At 39.1% G+C, this 21,491-nt stretch overlaps 1 protein-coding gene across 4 annotated transcripts in view; it reads left to right on the top strand.

Annotated features, from left to right (window-relative positions):
* The first annotated feature begins 2,806 nt into the window (after positions 1-2,806).
* The window catches only part of LOC108145150 (homeobox protein abdominal-A homolog), a 93,313-nt gene continuing 74,628 nt past the window's right edge, over positions 2,807-21,491 (top strand). For 3 of the 4 annotated variants that reach the window (XR_005977027.1, XM_017270365.2, XM_017270364.2), the window contains exons 1-2: positions 2,807-3,051; positions 4,338-4,634. The gene's annotated coding sequence lies outside the window, so the exon portion shown is untranslated. The remainder of the gene's footprint in view (positions 3,052-4,337; positions 4,635-21,491) is intronic. The other variant, XM_017270366.2, reaches the window with a different exon arrangement.

Here is a 21,491-nt window from a genome sequence, read left to right as displayed (position 1 = left end):
TTCATTATATCTTCTTCTGATATACGCCTTTAACATTTTTAATATATGCATTTGGAACAATTTGTGGGCCTCGGCACCTATTTGTGGTTTTAATTATTTTCAGGTTCTATTTTCTTTGCAGCCACTTATCAAGCTTGGGCTAATTTGTTGAGCGCTGAGGTAAAGAAATTTCTAATGAATTTCTTTTATTCACCTCTCTTTCTATTTAGAATATGCCATCCGAGGGGGCGAAAGAGATGCAAGTGGCGGGCGGGCAAGCGGCGTTAAATGTTTCCCTGGCAGTTTGGCACGGCGGCCGGAGTACCGTTGTTTGTTGTGCGTTATGGTTTGTTGATTGCCGGCGACAACTTCCGACGCACTGCGGCCACAGTGGCAACAGCGGCAACAGCGGCAAAAACAGCAGCAACATCAACAATGAGAACCACCCGAAACTGGACGCTCCATTGCGGGTGGTGGTCGTCGAGTAGTTCGTGCCCGTTCTGGTGCGGAGTTCGCCATTCTTTGGGGAAACACAGAAAACAAAAAGCCAGAAAAATAACCAAAAGAACAGGGTTAGAACAAACCGAGAAGCATGCCGAAAAGTGTATTTAATTTAGCAGTTAATTAAATTTTCTACACTTCGAAAGCACCCGTTCCACTCCCTAAAAAACATAAAAAACTCTTATGCTCCTCTTTTGTTTTAATAACTTTGATTGGTTGCGCACAGCTCGAGGCGAAGTTTGTGGTTGTGCCGGCTTGTCGGGGTAACATGGCCATAAAAAGGAAATTGGCAGAGATGACAACACCTGCTAATGACCCAAATTGGCGACTGCAGCAAAACGCTGGAAAAGCTAATGGACAACACCTGCTGTTTGCATAATTTTATTGCCTGTTTCGCTCCCCTTCGATTCTCCCCGGGCTGGTCCCATTTTCATTAATTGGAATTTCGTTGGTCCGACTTGAATCCCGCAGTTTGTAGCCTGGTGGTTGGCTTCGACTTCGGCATCAACTTTGGCTTCTTGTCTTTTGTCGCGCTTGAATTGCCACCAGTAAACAACGGGGGAAAAGCTATCAAAGGAAACAATGAACAAATGAATTAATAAAGTTATGAAATCACCAAAATGGCTAAGAAAAAGGTTCACAATCGAACCGTGTTCAATACCATATTTATTTTTGGGTGTGGAGGCATTCAGTGGGGAGTGGGGCCAACAGTAGCCGGAAAACAATTCAATTGTTTCGATGAAGTAATTACAATTTGTGAAAATAATTGAGGCCAGCGATTTGAAAGCAGGGGGAATGTGTTTATCTGTCACTTTTGCAGTGGGTCAGACCAATGCTTGTCTTAGATTAAGCGATTCAATTAACTGAATCGATTTTCATTGATTTAATGTAGGGTAATCCACATCGCTCAACCTATAGATCTAGTTTATTTCCAGCTGGAATACTTCGCCTAGGGACTTCGAATTAATCAAGGTGAATATTAAACGACAGTATGTGACTTAACCAAATACCTGTTGATTAATCCCAAGGCACAAGATGTATTTGTTGCATTTTAACAAAGGCGCTAACTAGCATTTTTCCAAAACAATTTCTGTTTATATGTCCTCCAGTTTTCTGACTCCTAAGTTATAATGTCACGTTTTTAACCATATGCGAAAAATAATACATTTGTTTAAAGAAACTCAATTACATATCTAAGCTTTTTAATATTAATTTATCATTTAAGGAAATATAAAAAAGTTATATAAATTTTTAACATCTTCGTTTCAGAGCATGTAAACTGTTGAATTTAAAGGATGTTCGCCTAAGCGAACACATTTCATTTAAATCACTTAATATTTATGGAAAATATAAAAAAATTTTAAATGAATTATATGTTGTTCTGAATAAGTTTTGATTTTCATACGAAAATACTTCATAGATTTCACCATTTGACATGCTATTAATGACAGACTTTAAAACATTCCTCTCTTAATGGAACGAAAACTTATACTATTTGAAAAATTGTAAATCAATAACCACTTTAAATGCTCACCCCCAAAAAGCAGGAACCAATCAAGCCAAGTGTTTCGAGGGGCCAAACTTTGGCTAATTGTTGCAATTGCACTTAATGAAGTCATCAATCGGGCTAAAACTATTTCGATTTATTTCCCCGCCAGCAACTGCAATCGAGAAGAGTGAAAATTTGACTCAATTTGGGCAAACACTTGAAACTGTTTATTTATTTATTTGCTTATTTATCAACACGCCATGGCAACCACCCACTTACTGAGAAAGGCAGCTCGCAAGCCACCACGGAAGTTGAGAGAGTGTGTGTTGGCCAAGTCACAGCTGTTCAGCCGGTATAACAGTATGACACGTAAAAAAGGTAAACAAACCGGCTGATGCAGTTTTACTTCCGTCGAAGAGCGGCTGCGTTTTCCAGCTAAGAGAGCGGACCAAGAGGCAAAGAGAGGCTTGGAAAAGGCCAAGTCATCTGAAGGGATTTGGGAAGAATTTGGACATGGGAGTACGGAGCTAATTGCCTTTATTTGTTTGGCTGTGGCCACACTAGCGAACTGCCTTGGATTTTTGGCTCTAGGCCACTTTTAACCAAATCTACTACGCTTTTCTACTACTATTCGTGGCCAAAAGAGCAACAGCTGGGGGCTTGGTGGACTTGATGGGCTTGGTGGGCAAAAGGGGGCCCAAAGCCGAAGCCTTCGACTTCGGGCCATGCCGGCGATGCACGAAAACCAGTTCGTGGCCAACTCTTCCTCTTATACTTGGCCAACAACGCTTCAGTCGCGAGCGTTTTTGTTTGGCATTTCAGTTGAGCTTTGCCAGCCGAACGAAAAAGTCGAATACGACGCTGCGTTTCTTTGCGTGTTGGTTTTCCCTATCCTCAATCCAAATCTCTCAATTCGTGTCCGCGCTACTGAAAACTGAAAACCCAAAGAAGCAGCAATATCACTCGGAGCAGCAGCAGCAGCAGCAGCAATAGCTACAGCAGCAACATCACTTGCAGTAGCGGTAGCGGCAGCAGCAGCAGCAACAAAATCAAAACACGTTTTACACCCGCACATTGAAACGGTAATTTGAACCCAAAAACAGAAAGCACAACAAAATTGTTGAATTAAGTATAGACGGTAGCCTGTTTTTTGAAATATATACATATTTTGCGAGACATTTTTGGGCAAATAATACAAGTGTTTGATCGCAAGAGAAATTAATGCCAGTGTGGCCGAGTGTGTGTGTGTGAGATGGCTGCCTTCTAAACAGCCTTGAAAGCTGGCTCGCAGCCTCTGTCAACCGAATAGTTGCTGCTGCAGCAACAACAGCAACAACAGCAGCAACAGCAGCAACAGCAGCAACATCTAGCGACAGCAGCAGCAACAACTGGCAACAAAAGGCTGGCAGCAAGTCACAACAAAAGAAAACAGAAGCGGCAGCTGACTTTATGACGTCGCCAGGCCTGGCGTGTTAACCTGGCCAAGAGCAGCTACCTTAGCTACCTGGCTAGACATGAAAGCTTGTGGTGTCTATCTGTTGCAACTGCAACCTAAGCGCTCACCAACACACGCGCCCACTAAGCCCAGACTAAACACACACACTAATGCACATGTGGAATGAAATTCGCTTTTGTTTTATGATTTTCATAAATTCTTCAACAGCAAACAAACGAAAAAAGTTTATATTAAAAAGAAGAAAATAGCTAAAAGCGCGCAAAAAAAAAAAGAAAAGAAAAAAGTCCCTGTGTGTGCGAGTGGAAAAACCGGTTGCAGTTAAGGTTCCCACTCGCTGTGTGTGTGTGCGTGTGTTTGGCTTTTTTCGCTTGGCACAGGGCGAAAATAAATAAAAGCGATTAACTTGAGACAGTTTTAGTAGCCAGTGTCCCCCTGCGCACTCTCTCCAGCCCTTGATAAAGCCTTAATCCCTCCAGAATCCAGCGCGGAATTAGGGGGACTGCGGAAGCAGGGGGCGGAGGGGAAGGCAAGTAGAAAGGAAAATTTGCAGACATTTGCTTGCCGGCAGATTTTTTCATAATTTATACGGCTAGGCTTTAGTTCTTTAAGAAATTTAATTTCTATCATCAACGACTTCTATCATGTAATTTTTCTTGATTATTTAACGGGCATAGCTTTGGTCTAAGAATTTGTTTTTAAAGTTGCGTATCATTTGTTCTCAGAACTTTTAGACAGATTTTGTAATTCTCCAAAAAACTCGAATTTAAAATAATTTGGCTTATAATCCAACAAGCATAATCTTATATTAAAAATTTGTTTTAGAGCTATTGCAATTGTTTTCCTTATATAACAATATTTTGTTATTAATTTCATTACTCTTCGTTAATTTTTTATTTCTTTCTTTATTTGCAGTATTTTTCACATAAACAAGGATTTAGTTCCCAACCAAAAACCATACAAATTGGTTTTAATTTCCATAAATATTTGTGCTTGTGTTTTTGAATGAAAGTGTGTAACCAAAAATAAGGAAATTTCCCTTATAAATATTAATGTGTTTTATTGAATATTTGTGTCTTTTACTTTGAAGCCGGTTTCGTTTTTGTGTCGATATTTTGCATTGTTAATTACAATTTACGTTCATCAAGTGGAAACAATCACAACAGATTGAAAGACAATTTCAAAATAAGGAAAACATCGGAACTTGACAAAGTGAGTTGATAATATGATATTGGTTTTCCAGGCTGTGCTATTCCAAAAAAAAACTTTAAGCTATGATTAAATAAAGTCCTCATTAATATTTCCCTCTTACTTTTATTCCCTTTGGGACTTTGAAGTAAATTTGCCTTAATTCCAATTTAAATTTGCAATTAAATTGGATTGTTTTGCATCTCATTTGCACCCCCATTTGCCTTCCTCAAACTGCTCGTACTTCGGGTGTAATGCTATCTAATCAGCATCTTTCAATTATTTAATTGTGTATATTTACACACTCACACTCACTCACGGCAGCCCAATATATATTACCCATACGACATGGTAGCCCAGCGAAACGTGCTCGGCATGCTCGAGTGGGGCAAATCAATTAAAGTCTCTGGGATTTTACGACTGCACTAACTAAATGATGATGCTTGCCGTTTAAAACTCTTTTCAAAGGAGGGTGACGGGCCTCCAAAATCTCTCCAAACAAATATCAACAAACGCGTGCAACATTTGCATAAACTGCCGCTCTTTATTTATTTCTGTTGCTGCGTTTTCATCGATTTATGTTTTGGCCAACTCTCGAATATTCAAAAGCCAATTGGGCAAAGCTTTTTGCAAAATATGCAAATATAGCGGCGAATATTTTTTGTTTAACATTTTTGTTGGCATTTTATCTGTTTTTGTCGCATTTTGTGGCAATTAAATGACAGCGAATTAATCATAAAAAAGGCGTAAAATTTTATGCACAACATTTATTCGCCAGCTGTCGATGCGGCACGGAAGGTGCGATACATAAGCATAAGTCGGTTGATGAGTGTAAATGTATCTTTAGTTTTCAGCTATAACTTCAGTTATAACTTTGCTTAAAATGAACATAGAAAACTTCAACGCAAGCATCGACTTTAAATGTCTTGCAATTTTAAAAAAACTAATTTATAAAACAAATAATTTTGTACCGCACTGTATCACTGATTGTGTAGAATGAAATATGTGTACAATTGATGCACGTGGGCATTGGTTGGCTTAGGTCGAATCAACTTGATTTATGTAAATTGAAAACAGTTCGCATAGCAAAACAAAGTTGTAATTGAGAGACGAGATTAAAATGCATTTTTCGATTGACTGCCGTGAAGCAGCAACATACAAGGGCTTATGAATTTCGCACTTGACAAACAATTAAATTCCGTATAAATACTAGAACATTTAAAGGAATTTGACGATGGAATAGCTGCGGAAATGTTCTTAACAGAAAACTTGTATTTGTCCAAAAATAAATTACCTTGCCGACTTAATTCTGAGATAATCCCCAATGGAGATTCGTCTCAGTTGGACCAAAAATATTTTCCACTTGAGTGCCGGAACAGAAATGCAATTAAAATCCACTAAATGCAGCAGTTGGCGGGCGGAATTATTCTGAATGATTTTGCAACTCCTCCTTTCCCTTATTTTCCTTTTGCAGCTAATTAATTTGGCATTAATTTTAATGCAATTTGCTGGTTTATCTCAAATGCCAATAAATCAACACGGGAATCGGGGTCGCATAATTCCAAATGCAGCACATAACTCATATTTGCCCTGGGTATGGCATTAATAAAGAAAAAATAAATTCCGTGCAAAGAAAAACAAAAGGCTAGGGCAAAAAATAATGAATAAATTGCGTAGATCAGAAATTGAAGCATTTCTGCCCTGTCGAGTGTTAAATTGAAGATAATTTTTAATTATGGCCGCAGTCGGCCCAAGCGCGCACGTTAAATTGCCTTTTAAAATTCAATTTACATTTCGGTTTTGCTTTTCCGTAGAGGGTTCGGTTTTGGGCTCTCTGGTCCAAGCATCATTAATTTGCGAGGGCTTGAAGAAGAGTTTACGACGAAGAAATCCAACAAGATCAACAGAAAGAAGATATATCATAATAATGAAGAAAGAGTGCAAGTATTGTTGGTTTATAAAATGGTGAGCACTAAGTATAAAATGAATTTATTATTCTCATTTTATAATAACTGAACTTAGGTTTTCAACCGATTTTATGTGACACAAACATAGTTTTTGAAATGTTATAAAACGTATTAAATATTTTTTATATTCATTTCCCAATGTACTTATTATTTTCATTTTATAATAACTGTACTCATTTTTTCAAGCGATTTTATGTGACACAAACATAGTTTTTGAAATGTTATGAAACTTATTTTGAGAATTCTAAAATGATTACGGAATGCTCTGTAAATTTGAATGTAACAAATATTTTAACTACTCCTAATTCGGACGGAGATGGTAGTTAAGTTTATGTTGGCAGAAATTTGCTAAGTTGGAAAACAAATTCTGTACTTATATCTTAAAATTTGCATTGAGTTCTACGCGAAACTCTTCAAACTGCCCCCTCCAAAATATGATGGTCTTGAGTTGAGCGCGACCTGGAAACCGGAGTCAGGCAGAATAAAAACAATTACACGCATGTGCGTAAGACTTTGGTAACTTCGTAGCTGGGCCAACTGGAGACCTGAAGATTGTTTTTGGATCTTGGGGTCTGGGATGGGGGGTTGGGGGTCTCTCCCCTTCTCTGTCTTTCGGTTATCCCTCGCTCTCCTTGTCTACAGGAAGCTGCGTGGCTTTGGCATTTAAAAACGTATTAATTTTGACGCGCCAGCCCGTAGTTGTTGTTTATGGTTGTTGCGTGAGCCGACACTGATGATGGTATCTGTATCTGAATCTGCGGCCATGTCCGATGCCGCGGCATTGTATCGGCGGTAAGGCTCTCCCGATGAGAGGAGTGATATAAATGCGAATAAGTTACGTCAATTTTTGTGTGTGTCTGGCCCGGCCGTTGGAATACTTTATCATTTCGTTTTTGTTCTTCCTACTCCTCCATCTTCAAAGCCCCTTCCTCAAGCGAACTCCCCCTTCGCGCTGTTATTCTGGTTCTTTTCTGGTATTCGCTCTGCGAAGGTCTACAACCTTGGGAGAGTTAAGTCAGCTTTACTGGAGCTGGCTGTCACTTCAACTCCAGCGATATAGAAGATTTCTTCTTGACAGACTGTTCTGCTGAGGGTACATGAGCTAAGATTAGGGCTTCGCCTCCCACACAACATATCTAAAGGGAACTAGAGCTGTAAACTGTTTGCTTATCGAAGTTACAATTGTAAAATACCTATTCGAGGATATAGGATAGTCTTTTCCGCACCCTTCAAAAATTGTTATTAGTTAAAACCATTAGTTTTAAGGTTCGATAGATGATAGAGCAGGGTCAAATAAAAAGTTAGGGAATTGCAAAGAAATTTTAAATACCTACTTATAGAGTATCCCAACCTTCGCCCTTAAAGCTACCTTCGATTTCCTTAGACTTGCTGCTTCAGTTTAATTATTGGCGCATAATTAGCTGCTATAAACTGATTGGCTGCCCTATGACAAATGATGTGAACGGGCCAACAGAAACAGAAGTTGGTCCGCGTGCTGGATGTGCGAGTAAATATTTGCATAAATATTACATATATTAATGCTAATGAGCCATCAAACCGCTGACGATTAAGGGCGAGTTGAGTGGCAGCGGCAGTGGCAGAAGCCAATGACCCACAGAGCGCAGCGGCGGAATAAAATGCTGGATTGATAGAATCTCGGCTCTCGGGTCTCGGATCTAAAGAAGGCCAAGTTCGGAGTCCGGCCCAAGTGCCGGCTGGTGTTTTGGTGTCTGTTTTGGTGTTATAAAACATTTCATTACACGATACAATTGAGTGAACGCCTTGAACTTCCGCTTCAAGAAGTTCAGCGCAGTTCAGAGCGCCAAGCCAAACCAAAGCAAACCAAACCAAACCAAACCAATGTAGTCAGAGTTGGCCAGCGGACTTTGTTGTTGTTATAGTTATTGTTGTTGTTGATATTATTATTGTTGTTGTTGGTGGTGGTGGCGGTGGCGTTGGTGAGGAGGAGGTGGGGAGGTGGGGCGCTGGAATGACAAGACGAAGACGAAGACGAAGCCTCGTCCGCAGTCATTTTGTGCTGAGTTGTATCTGTGTGTCTGAATCTTTATTTGTGTGTCTACACAGCCAGAAAAAATCAGCAAAAAACCACCATTTTAGCTTTTTAAAACAAAATTCAATATTTTTTTTTAACTAAACGACAGTATTTTCTGCGGTATAAATATTTCTAAAGGCAATAATAATTTGTTTGCCTAAAATAATTTATTAAAATCTAAATCAGTTAACAATTGTAATTATAAAATTTACTTGTTTACTTAACTTTCTCACGTGTTTACTTAACTTAAGCTAAGCAAATAAAATCGAAATCAAATAAAAGTATAAGTGTTTAAGAAATTGGCATAGATAAACTGTAACTAAATTTCCGAAATTTATTTTCCACCTAGCCCAGAAATTCTTTGAATGCCTTACAAACTATGTGTGCTGGAATTTAAACGTGTGAGTAATGATGAAAGATGAAATGTGTGCTGTTAATCAATTGATTTTAGACCTAAATGCTGAACTATGGAACTATTATTTGTTACATTTCTCTCGCTGTACATTTGTGTGAAGCCATGTTTCACACTTCAGAGGGCCTATCGGCGGCCGCAGCAGGCCAAACAAATTGTAAAGTCATAGGCAAGAGTCGAGACCAGCCGCAGACCCACGGAGCAAGTCCAAGAGCAAGGCGAAGACCAACGCAGACCAAGTCCAAGACCAAGTCCACGTCCAAGTCCAAGTCCATGACCAACTCCAGATCCTCCTCGAGTGGCTGCGGCGGGGGGAAGCAGGGGAAGGAGGGTGTTGGGGTGTTCAGAGTATAAAGTTAAGCAGTACAAAAAGGCTTTTAATTTTAATTTGCATATGGCAGAACGCGCTCGAGCGGAGCTGCAGAACTCAGGGCAGAACCAAGTATCTGTAAGATACGTATACATGCAATGCCAAGTAGGAGAACGAGAACTACTTGGGCCCTTCGCGGCGGCGGGGAAAATGCAAGTTAAATTTAATTTATTTCTCCAGCAATTGCTGAGCTTAAAGAGGAGTTTTTGGTTTTTTTTTATTTTCATTTTTGCCATTGTTGTTGCTGTGTGAAAAACGAGCAAAATAGGAGTTCCAGCGCGAGTCTCACTCTCTTCTTAAGTGGGTTCAACTCTAATGACCGCGTGTGAAAATGAAAATGGAAAATGCCTCCTCTTCTTGTGTCTGCGCTGTAGTTGTAGCCTCAGTTGTAGTTGGCGGCGTTGGCGGCTTCATCATCATCTCCGCGCTCCAGTGCATTTACCACGGCCAAGGAAAACGCGGGGAACAACATGTGAACTTGTGAAAAATCGAAATTCCAATTCCAAGTCGCAACTTGCAAGTTGCAACTTGCAACGCCACAACGTTGCTAGCCAGCGTTGAGAAATGATTTACGCTTAAATAACATGTTGCATGTGGCAAGTATGTCGTTGTTGTTGTTGTTGCCAGCCAGATCGTGAAGTTCTTCTGCAACTTCCCTCTTCGAGTGGCCCGCGGCAATGATAATGAAATTCTACCTCCGCCAGGAAATAACTCCAAGAAAAAGTTGGGCACAGAATAATAATAAGAAAAAAAAGTAAAGTCCGAGAGACAGCAGCCACAAATTAAGGGACTCGGTTGGGGATTAGATTCAGGTCAGCGCAATCGATGCCCGCAAATTATATTCAATTACAAGTTGCCATATCGAGATTTCAGCAAATCAATTATGCCCCAGAAAAATTGCCAAGAACGAATCAATACTAGGAGGCAATCTAGAGAGTAAGAACAGTGAAAACAACCAAACCCAGACGAAATGTTAGTAAGAGATACTAGGAGAATGTTCTTTAATGGCACTAAGATTAGTATAAGTAAAGAAGTACGATTTCCTGGTAAATATTCATAGATTGCCAACATCTTTAATTTTTAATGCAGGTCGTTAGCCCTTAAGTTTCGAATGCAATTGCCAACGATTCCCAACAACCGAAAAATATTTCGCTTAATGATGTGGTAAACTTCGATTCTTTGGCAATTATTTTTGAATTTGCCAAGTTTCGCTTGAAAGTTACAACTTACCGAAATTGGTTTTCAAGTTATGAAACTCACTGTTCGGAGAAATACAATAATGAAGTCATGAAAACAAAAACCAATTGGTGACAGTCTGGACAAAAAGCCAGAATGAACGAACAAAGGCAAACAACTTAAGGGAAAAATGCAGAGATAGAGGTGGAAAAAAGCAAAAGGGGAGTGCAAAAAAGCATCAACGACTACAAAAACTATTTTCGAGGGGGAACTTGAATGACTCGGGCACGAATTGATGATTTTTGCGCACATTTTACATAATTTTCCCTTTCCACAAGCAACTCAATTTCAAATTTCTTTAGCCTAATGCAGAAATTCACAGAGATTATTTTGTAATATTTGCAATTCATAATTTGGGCCCAAATCGTGTCTGTTTTTCGATTATTTCAGTTGGCAATACCCAAAATTGCAGCTGACAATGTAAACAGTGCAAATGGCTTTTAGACAAATCCCTGAGGGAACTGTATCCACATTTTCCCCTCAGCCATGCGCACTTTTAGTTGATAGAAGTTTGAACAAATTAAATTTTACTACAGTTTACTGGTGGCTTTTTGCACCTTACTTTTTGTTTAATTGAACAATGTGGCGAATTTCAATGTTTTTTTATTTTCAGAAACCTCACTTTATTCACTTGCAGCAACATCTGGCACAAAAAATTTGTGTATTTAAAAGGGACTTCATTTTCCGGAAAAATTATAGAGCTGCCAGAAAAGGTATTGCGCCTTTAAGTAAATAATTTCATTAGCCGAGGCCAAATGCAGACAAAGGAGTTAAAAAAATTGCCTATTTGTGGGCCAGCATTTTTTCTACATAAATCCAGTTCATGCATGTTTGGTTCTTTTTGCTTACAATTTTTTGCACCGGACATGGCCGTACAATTTGGGGCACGCGCCCACAGACTAACAAAAGGGGTACGAGTTCGTTGGGAGCGGGGACAGGGGCTGGAAAAAAAGCATATTGATATGTGTGAAAAATGGCCAACTGCATTGGCAGCGACACCAACAATGCGCAGTCAAATTGGCCCAAAAAAGTGACAAATACCTCGATACAGGACCGACAGGTAAACTTTTCCACTTTTCCACCCAGCACTTTTGTGGGCCTGGGTCTCAGTTGTTGCGACATCGCACTGCAACAACAGTCGATAGACAGATGGCCAGACAGTTGGCAACGCAGACATATGGGGCTCAAAAAACGCTGCTTGGCACATGCCAAAATGGCAACCGCAGCGTAAAAATGCCAAACTAACAAAAAATGTGGTCGGAAAAAATCCAGCGCAGCGCAGCGCAGTCAAATGCCAAATGATTTGTCAGCAATTGCTGCAGGGGTGTAAAAGGTTTAGGGAGAGAGCGTTGGGTTGAGGGGCAGGAAGTGCACTGCCCCGGGGTGCACAGAATGGTGCAGGAACTGAAAAGGGGAAGCGTTTGATGAAAGACCTCACCAAAGTCAAAGAATATGCCAATATTTGCATGCGATTTAGCAATTTATATAATAAATTGAATCTATTTTCTGTCATTCAAAATATTGGATCAAAAACAATTAAAAACTAAATAGGAAGCAAAATTAAACATCAAAATTTTGAATATGTGAGTACCCATTAAACACCATTGAAGGTATGAGGGTTTTCATTTCAATTATTCGATATATGGCAGCTATTTGCTATCTTTTCCAGATTTTAATAAAATTTAAAGCGTAATCAAACCATTCCTATATCCAAAAGAATTATAAAAAAAATTTTTAATATTTCGATTGTTCCCATGGGAGCTATGTCCGATTTTGATAAATTTAAACCGCAATTCCAAAATAATAAGCTATCACTAAATATCGATAATAGTTAATAATTAATTAATTAAATTTTAAAAAGCCAGTTTTGCGGCTCGAGATTCTTAGATTTTAATTATATAATAATATTTAGTCATTTTTTGTCGAATATATATATTTTTTTTAATTGTTGAAGTACAATACAAATTTAGTTTTCCTATAACAACAATTTTAGCTTAGGATTATCTTCAAAGTATTTATTCCATGTCTATATTTAAGTAATATTTCTTGTAAAAATAATGATTTTTGAAGCAATAACCCCCACAAAAAAAAAGTTAAGTTTTAATAAGTATGTCTTCAAAATAAACTCGGACAGTATCAAAGTATAAGTATTAATTCATTAATTCAAACTAAATAATAAAGCCCCTATACTCTTTAGTTGTATTTCTGTACCGAAGAGTCTAAATGTGTAGTCTAAATTCATGTAACAATAGTTAAGTTTCTAACCAAATTTTTTTTTTTGTGTACTTATTTTGAGTTATCTTAACAATCGTAAATTTTTGTAATGCAATGATTGGTAGGTAACTAACGGTTTGAATTTCTTTTTAGAGATAAAAAAGGATTTTTCTGCCAATAAATTAGTTTATCTTCAGTACCCTTGATTGCTTTTTATTATTTTAACTGCTTCCATCGATCCTCTTTCTCCAATCGAACCACTCATCAGATTTGCATAAGTCTATAACTGATTGATTTGGTATTTAAAAACAAATCACCTTAAGCTGAACCAGCTGGCTGTAAAGCGATCAATAGATCACCGAGTTTCCTCTTAGCTCTCTCGCCGTTTCTGCAATCCGGAGTTATCTAATATGTTTGGATCGTGATTGCCAGACAAATGACATTTGACATGTTGTGCGGCTCGGCCACTGTCTCGCACACAAAACCCAACTTAATTGCTGGCTGCATTGGGGCCCCTCCATATGGCAACTTTATGCTTATCTGGAAACAAGAGGAAACCGAGAATAAAAGAAGTGAGTTGCTCATAAATTTGTTTGTTGCCGCTGCAATTGTTTAATTGTGGCTCGGGTCCGGCCTAGACCAGTCAGCAATGCGGCCCGGACCAGCTTGGCCGGACTGGGTCCGAAAGCACTTTTGTTTGGCGCTGATAATCGGTTTAAAAGTGACTCAACTTTTTGGCTTGCATGGGGCAATTGTCCGTTGTTTGCCGCTACTCGCTGTTGTTTGTTTTGCTGCCGTTGCTGCTGTTAGAAATTATTGTCAATTGTGTGCAGCATAAGCTGTATTAATTTCCAAAACCATTCAACAAGTTTTAATTGCGCCACAGAGAAAGAGGATTTTCGGGGGATTTCCAGCAAATTTTGTGGTTACCCTAAGCCGGCTGGCGACCTTAGCAAAAGGTTGGGGCGCAATCAAAAATCTGATTTTTCCCTTCATAAAGCGGCCGCGGGTGATGTCAGTCAGTTAGTCTGTCAGTCTGTCAGATCGTGATCGATGCTCACAATTTTCATCGGGCTTGTTATTGTTCTTCATGGAATGCGACCGCCGCTTGGGGCTAGAAATCGGCTTCGATTTGACCGGGCCAACTGTCAACGAGCCGCAATCCGAAATCCGCAATCCGCGGTCCTCAATCCTCAATCCGCAATCCGCCGACTGTTAACTGTTAGCGGGCAATTGCAGCTGCAGCCACAAAATATGGCCCATAATTCCCAAGTTTGGCCCTTTTGCTGTCGCTAAATCGTGCTGTCAGGTTTCTCATAGCTCATAGCTCACAGCTCACAGCTCTAAGCTCCAAGTTCCCAAGTTCTTAACCCTGCGATCGTGTCTTTGGTTTCCCTGGGTTCTAATTGCTAATCGAGTGAACTTATTTAATTTGTTGCTGTTCTTCTGTGGGTCATTTCCGGGGCATGTTCACTCTTAAAATTCTGCAAATATTTATGATTTTCTCAGAATCAAGAGGACTTAGTCCACTTCAAAGTCGCCTGAAACTAATAGTCATGTGTATTTTAATCTTAAAGCAAGCCAAATTAATGTCGATTTTACTTATTTGTTTTATTTTATTGTTCAATTTTTAAATTAAACAATAGGAAAAAAAACTTTGTTTTTTTCATCCATATTTGGGTAATGCTAAATAATTCTACCTTAAATTAAAATTCAAATGTGAATTTTATAAGCATTCTATAATTGAAATTAAACTTCGTTTTAATTGCACTAAAAATAGTCAAGTGAAGGGAATCTATTTATTTTATCTTGGGGCCATTTCCTGGTCATTAACATTTCCATTTTCGGTAGAGCAACTGTAGATTATGATTTTCTTAAATTAATTACAAATTCGACAGAGCTGTAATTGAATCTATGCACTTTGTAGAAGCCGCTCCAATGTTGCCCAAATCCAATCTCCGAGCCAAATCCGACTGAAAACTTTGCTGCTGGAAAAGCCCGGAGCCAGAAGTCTGAAATGAAGATAAACACCCAACATTTGTGCACATGTTTTGGGGGGCGGGAGGGGGCGTGGTCGTTTGCCAGAACTTGTGACAAACTTGGCTAACCGCCATGGCAGAGTTTGCATGCTGCACACTGCTCTGTTCTGTTATGTTCTGTTCTGTTCCGTGCCATTCCATGTTCTGCTGGCATGCATGGCGTATACGCAATATGCACAAATAAATGTCAACTTAGAAGCGGCTGCAGCCAGCCAGCTCTGCTCTTTTCCTGTCCCGTGCAAAGCTGAGCCCGCATTTAATAAAAGCGAAATGAAATTAAATATTCCACAACTGCTGACAAAATGTCAAGTGTTGCAATAAAGATGGGATAAACCAGAAAAGGGATAGCTGAAGCAGCCATCCTAATGAATTATACCAAAATGCGGGAGAGCGCAACGAATGAAAAATTATTTAAAGATGCACAAAAACAAAAAAAAAAACAAAAAAAGCGACGCCGAAGGAGGAGAAAAAATTAATTTAGCAAATTTTTAATTGCTCATGTCGTTTGGCGAGGCAGCCAACGATCGCATCAAGCTTGGCTGGAGCTGGCGGCTATTTGCTTTTGGCCCGGCTTGCGTGCCTTCTCCTTACCTCATTACCTCTTTTCCTCTGTTTTTTCGCTTTTTTCGCCTTTTTTCGCTTTTCTCGTTTTCCCCCCGACCTGAAGTTGAAGTTTAAGGTCAAAGAGAGGATTTGGCCAAGGCGAAGAGAGATATTCGCGCTGTCAGCATGGCTGAATTTCGCATATGCCGCTTCTCCTTCCTCAAGTTCAAGAGCAGCAACGTATCTTGCCATACAAATGTACTTTTTTACTTCAAGCAAATCGGCTTAACCCCAGAAGAGCAGCTGTCAACTGGCGCTGATGAAAATTTCATGTTCGCCTGCCGGTCTCAAATATTTTTTCCATTGCTGTCACGTGTGCATGTGCGAGAGTTCAATTGAAAAAGCATTTCTATGGAGAGTTCCTCAAGCGAAATTGATTCCCCTACAAAGGGGTCGCTGTAAGCGGATATATTTTTACAGCTTGACAGTTTCGATTTTACTAGAGTATATCTGAAATATTATGAAAACAACAGCTGGACTGGACGTTCAATTTCTTGATATCTGGCGAACGGAATATTATTAAAATCAAATCTGTTGCAGATGGTGCTGTATTTATTGGTGGTATTTTCTAGTTCAGGTAGTACTTGTTTGATTGCTTCGATTCCGATAATGCAAGATTCTGGAAACTGTAATAAATTTAATAGACCTTCTCATTTGCAACACGTACAACTAGTGAGTGTTTTAAACAACAAACCGAAACTGAGCAAATACACAAAGCATATTTTAATTAAATTAGCTGGCTGTGTTCATTTAATTCAAAGTTAAGCCAGCTTAGCAAATACCAGACTGCCTGCCCGTTTTCCGAAATTTGTCTGTGTCCATGAAAACGCTTGAATATATATCGGAAATGTTTTGCCTAAATCCGAGCAGCACTCAACGTAAATGAGATTTAATCACTATTTGCCATTTGAGAACATGCGTTTGCAGACGTTGTTGCTAGATCTGTTCCCATGCGGCTTAATTTGCAAATATTTTTCTGTCGCCGCAACAAATTGCTACCCATTGGAACCCCCTCTTCACGGAAGCCCATCGAAACGAAACAAAATGAAACGCATCCCATGGGGATCGATCGGCAGAATGGTGGCTCTTGGTGCTCTTGGCCCGTTTGTCAGTTTGGCAGCTGGCTCATAATTTGTAAGCCATATGACTGCGGGCAGGAAGTTGGCAATTGGCCAGGAAAGAGCGGCGGAGAGGCGGGCCGCAAGGCGATCCATTTAATTGCCTATGTGGCAGGATACGGTGGCAGCCGACGATGCGATACGATGCGATGCGATGCACCGGCCACCACTGCCTCATAATCGAGTGACCAGATGGAGCTAATCAGCCATGGATATGGCCATTTATAAAAGCCAACAGAGAGCTTCTCTTCCCATGGCAGTCGCCCGCTTAAAATGCAAATTTGCATTTGCCAAAGCGATTAGTTCGTGTCGAGCAGCAAGAGCATTCGAGAGCAATAAAAATATTTGCCATTGCAGAATGCAGCTGAAACAAAACTGAATTAATCAAGGGCGGGGGAAGTGCGGGGCAAAGTGGCAAGTGACATCCGTTGCTCGTCAGCTTCCGCAGACCAACGGCCACACTCAGAGAAATATTGTTCAGGAGCTGGAAAAACTTTTCTGCAAAAAATAAGAAAATGGTTTTAGTCGTTTAAGTACATTGCACCTAAAATTAGTTATAATTTTTACAATATATTTAAACCAGCACAAAACTCAAAAATATTAATTAGCTTAATAATTTTATTAAAATAATGCATTCTTTAACTTAATTGAAATATAGTTTTGCATCTTAACAAGCATTTTATAAAAATAGGATTTTTTTCAATAGATTTAAGATAACTAAGTTGTAAGAAATTGAACCTTTTTCTGTTCCTAAAGACTTTTAAAATGTTTTAAAGCTTCCCACTCACTGATCTTGTATTGTTTGTATATTACAATAGAGTTTAACAGCTGTTAGGAAAAAGGCTATTGGCCCATTTGAATTAAGTGATTTGAGTGCAAATTTTTTCCGAGTGCAGCTCTTCATCGGCTGTGTTCTGTTCGTTTTGCTTGGGGCCTCCCCAAAGACCGAACAACGGAAATGTTAAATGCCGCCAAGAGGCAACCGCTCCAACCCCCGAGTGCGCCCCTTGGAGCCCCTTGGAGCCCCTGTCAGGCCCTTTCATTGATCATTGATTGAGTTTCGTTTCATTTCGACTCGATTCGATTCGATTCGTTGGGCTGTGTTAGGACTGCAGGGTCCAGGTTTATTCGCATTCACATTCGCATTCGCATTTCCATTTGCCCAGCCCCGATTCCTGATGGCGACTCCCTTTGGAGGTATTTTTTCGAGCTGCTGAATAGACATGTTGGCCATGTTTGTTGACCAGCTTGGAGCCAACTCCCTCCATCAGCTACTTATCGCTGCTGCCGCCTGTGTGTGTTGTGTGCTAAGTGTGCTGTGTGTGCTGTGTATGCCGACGTGTGTATCTGTGGCCATCTGCATTTGTGTCTGTAAGTGACTTGCGACATAAAGTGCTTTTATTGATGTTCATTTGGTAAGGCAATTTGTAGCATTTTGTGACATTTATGCGTCTGGGCCATTTAAATGCCATTATGCAATTTGTTGTCCATCTGTTTGGGTGGCGCAGAAGGGATACAGAGACATGGAGAAAGGGATTTGGGAATTAGAAGTAAGGGAGAAGTGTTGACAGACATTGACCCCTTCGATTAAGTGGAAATTCTCGTTGAGTTGTCAAAGATATTTGGAGTGTTTGCCTAATGAGTTTGGATGAGATAAGCTGCATAAGAATATATGCTACAAGTTAAGCAAAAGCTTTGAAATTAGGTAAATTATGATGGCCCTTAAGTCAGAACGAAACCAGTTCGTTTCAGTTAATTAACTTAAAATTCGAATATCTGAATTCCAGTGCAAATTGTGGTTTGCTTACTAAATGCTGCCTAATTAATTTGGTGTAGTATATGTGGCTTTTTGTATAATATCACATTTAGTAAAATTCATAATCTTATAGTTTAATTTACAAACAAATGTTGAGCTTAAAAATCAGATTTATTCGATTGCCACATTAAATTTATCGCATCAGTTCAGTTCGTTAGAGAATAAACTTAATTGTTTTTTATTTCCGTCAAGAATCCTTTTTAATCATTCAACTAATCGAATTTAGAAAGTAGTCCCGAAAATTGGGTTTATTGGAGCTTACATAATTTACTCTTTGACAGATCAGTTAACAAGCCTTCACAACGCATTTGGAATCGATTAGGCCCACACTCAATTGGCATAAGCTCGTGCATAAATTACACATCTCATTTTATTTTATTTATTTGTCGACAGTTGGCATTCCCAACCGAGTTTGGCTTTCAACACTCGAAGCAAACCAAATCAACTGACCTGCCGCAACTTGATTTGTTTCACATTTTTTACGAATAAAAATATTCAGCTAAACGTGAACGTCACTTGGCTTAAATATTCAGTTTTAAATTACTGAAATATTTTTTGTTTCGTTTGGTTTCGTTTTGTTTTTGTGCTCGGCATCTATGTGCTACACATTTAGAGTAGAAACGAGTTTTCATAACCAGCAGTTGGGCAATTTCGGTTCTCTCCCACTCGGCTGCAGTTCATATTCATTAATTTATCACCGCTGCGGGTTGGGTAACTCTGTGTATAAGCAGATATTTGGGAGCGTGAATGTTTGTACTTTGGTGTGCTACCAATTAAGTGTGAAAAACCTTTTTGCTTCTCTTTTTTTCGACTGACTTGCGGCCTTGCCGCGGTGCCAGTAACAGTTACTGTCACAGTAAGCCAAGGAGTAACCGCAGCAACGAGTTCGGTTTTGGATTACAATGAAAAATGGCTTAAAGGCGTCTGCGGAAGTGCCAGGCGATAATGATGGAGTGGGCCAACCAACTCCTGAAGAGGGTTTAAACTTTAAAGTGAAAGGAAGAAGTTGGCAGGTGAGCGGAGGGCAAGGAAATTCAAGCCTTAATGAAGGTTGCTTTCGCCCGAGATTAATTAAAACAATTTATGGGCCAAATTCCTTGTGGGTTTATGGAAAATGTTCATAAAAATATCTCGACGCGAAACTTCTTTAAATTAATTATTTTTTGGCCTCAAAATATTATGCGTATTATGACATTTATTTTTATTTATTTAAATATATTTTTTAAGGCAAACTTCCTCATAAAATATATTATATACTAAGTGAGTGTAAGTATTTATTTTTTATTTATTTTATTTATTATTTAGTATTTATTTAAGTATTTTTCACAAAGCTGCAAGTAAATGAATGTATTTGCTTATTACTCAATAAGTTTATATGTTTCACACTCTAGTAAATATTCAATAAGTGGATTGAGTAGATCTGCTTGAAGAATATTAAGCCACAATATTAAAATAGGAACATAAACTAATTCGTAGGTAAACGAGGAAGGTGAACTGTAAAAAGGGGAACTATTCACTTAGCCTTCAATCCTGTGTTTGTCTTTCTCCTGCATTTTTTTTTATTTTTTCCATTCGATGAATATTTTATTCGCAATTGTTGTTGCTGTCCGCCCTATCTCCCCATAAATTTCACATTCTCCAGCCCGTACTTCTTTTATTTTTACTTGCTGTGTTCCAAATGATTTGATATGCAGAGTCGTAAATTCCATTCAAAAGTTTTTGGCACTCAAATCTCAGTGTGTATTTTTCAATCTTTTTTTTTTTGTTTGTTGTGGGTATGTGTTTTTTGCACCTCTAACTTGGCATTACGTGAGCTGTCTGCCCTGGAGAGACTGGAAGTCGAACTTTGAGAGGGAAACAAATCAATGTCTTTCGTTCAAGCCCCCGAAAACCCCCAACCCCTTTCTAATCCATCGATGAAATTGCATTCGCGTTTGTATATGTGCTTGCTTTAATATGCGTTTAGAGTAGCGGCTGACGGTGCTCAGAAACCAATTTACCAATACAATTAACCAATAATACATTTGGTATTTTGAAAATGTGGAAGTCGTGTTTTCAGCCTTGATTCGAAATAAATATTAAATTTACCTTCTAGCTGATCTCACTTTTGACATAATTCTGTTCTAGTTCTGTATTTGTTTCACCCATCATCGATATTACCAAATAAATAAACATTAAATTTTTATCGATCTGAATTTTTTTCACACTGCTTCTGTTGTTTTCCCAACATGCCACAGTTCGATTTAGATTTTCCACCCAGCTTCCACAATTCCCGCAGCACTAAAAACTTCAACGAAATGCATTTGCGGTTGAAGTTTTTTGTTTTTCTATTTTTCTTTGCTTTTTTAGTTGCATTTGTCACATGTTGTTGCTGTTGCTGGCGCTTCACTGTTTGTGCAACGTGTTTGCGGCTGTGTTTGCCAAGCTTAAGTTTATTTTCAATTTCAGCCAAAAAACAATAACTTGTTTACTTTCGCTCCGCAATCAAATCACATGTTAGGCAAATAAAGCGTTTTGTTCCATAAAATTGCATTTTTATTCTTTAAGCTTTTTGATCTGACCAAGGACACACTTAAAAAGCGCAATTTATTGGCCATATTTATTATAAATCATGGAGCTCAGAAATGGTTGAGAGCCGGAAAAAGGAGAAGCGGAAAATGCGAGGAAAATGCCACCAAGAAAAATACGAGAAAGCCAAAGTCTCTGTTCAAGTTGCTGCAATTTGTGGCATAGCTGCTGCTGCTGCTTTTCCTCCAACCACTTTTTCCTCCTCTTTAATCCCATTTCCACTTTTTGTGGCGTGGCGATTCGTCTAAAAATAGCTTTTCCACACGCTTTCAGTGTGTTAAAAATAACATAATATTTTTCATAGTTCTTGTGGCTGTGCCAGTTGCTATTGCACTTTGCGCACACATTGAAGTAGTGTGTTGCAAGTTCGCGTGTTGCTGAAGGGATCGGAGCGGAGGGTTCAGGGCGCTTGCAGCTAATAGTTAATAAAATGCCAGAACTCTTAAAGGCAGTCACAGTGCCCGACCCTCTGAGTCAACCCTCCC

The sequence above is a fragment of the Drosophila elegans genome, unplaced genomic scaffold (assembly GCF_018152505.1).
Source record: "Drosophila elegans isolate 14027-0461.03 unplaced genomic scaffold, ASM1815250v1 contig_133, whole genome shotgun sequence".
Taxonomy (NCBI): Eukaryota; Metazoa; Arthropoda; class Insecta; order Diptera; family Drosophilidae; genus Drosophila; species Drosophila elegans.
The sequence above is the reverse complement of the archived record's forward strand: the minus strand, read 5'-3'. Positions and strand labels throughout refer to the sequence as shown.